Genomic DNA, 1,267 nt, shown 5'->3' with positions numbered 1-1,267 from the left:
GTTGAGAAATGAGAGAGATCATAAGCCTTGAAGGTGGACGGCTCTCGGCCTAAGCCATTGGGGACGATGACCACGCGTCGTCCGATCGCGCGTGTATCAAATGGATGGCCAAGATGAAGTCGAACTACACTTCTTTACATAAACAGCGGGACGCTTGGCTGCTGGCGTGGACAACAGTGTCAAATAGGAGCATGTTGCATGGAGTTTCAGAGGTTCCTATGATCTACATAGCGCCACGTGGATAAGTAGAAAAATAGGGTTTTTTTCTATTTATTTAAACTCCCTAAACTTCAAAAATCCATAAATTTGTGTAGAAAAATTGTAGGAAACTCACAAAAATAAAATAAAAATACCTTCTTGCTCTGTGAACAGAGGAGAATAATGTGGAATAAATTTTATGTCCATTTGGTGCACAAAGTTATTTTAGTTAATTAAACACTATTTGGGATCATTTGATTCTCCATGCATATTGATACATCACCTTGGCTTGAAATTCTTGCATGTTGTAGCCTCTGTAAAGGGAAATATCCTCTGATTTTTCCAAAGTCAGAGGAAGTTCATATACAGAGATCCATATTTTTCAAGTTATTACACATTATTACTTCAAAATAGACATTATTTCCTTAAACTGATCATGAAAATTAGCATATTGATTAGAAAATTCTATGAAAATTTTGGAAGGTCCACCATGACTAGAGAAGCTTTTGGAAATAATTTTATGGGTCAAGTCATTTAAAATACCCTTAAATTTTACAAACACTAAATCACTAAAATAATTAATTTTGGAAAATATAAACATTTAAATGACTTGATTTTTGATCTCCACTGTGATTTATGATCCAGAGAACTCATTATAAAAAGTTTAAAATATTTCAAGTCTATTTGATAACGTAAGTTGATTGTTAAAGATAAATACCACTTTTGACACTTAAATAATTTTTTAAAAATCAAAATATAAATCAAAAAATTATGAAACTTAGTTTTTTTGAGTTCTCTGTGATCAGGAATATTTTATAAAAATAAAATAATATTTAGAATAAATTCTTGATTTTTAGCCTATTTTAAATATTTAAAAATTCATAAAAACACAAAAATAACAAAATTCATGGAAATGTTATAAATTGCTTCCTAATCACTTAAGAACAATTAAAATATTTTTCCTGATTTTCTAAGCAAAGATATTGAATTTCAAAGCTTAAAAAATAATTTTTTAAAGGCTAAAAATGAGTTTTCACTAAAATAATTCCAATAAATCAAATAAAAATTA

This window comes from Phalaenopsis equestris, unplaced genomic scaffold (assembly GCF_001263595.1).
Source record: "Phalaenopsis equestris unplaced genomic scaffold, ASM126359v1 Scaffold000962, whole genome shotgun sequence".
NCBI lineage: Eukaryota > Viridiplantae > Streptophyta > Magnoliopsida > Asparagales > Orchidaceae > Phalaenopsis > Phalaenopsis equestris.
Note: the sequence above shows the minus strand (reverse complement) of the source record.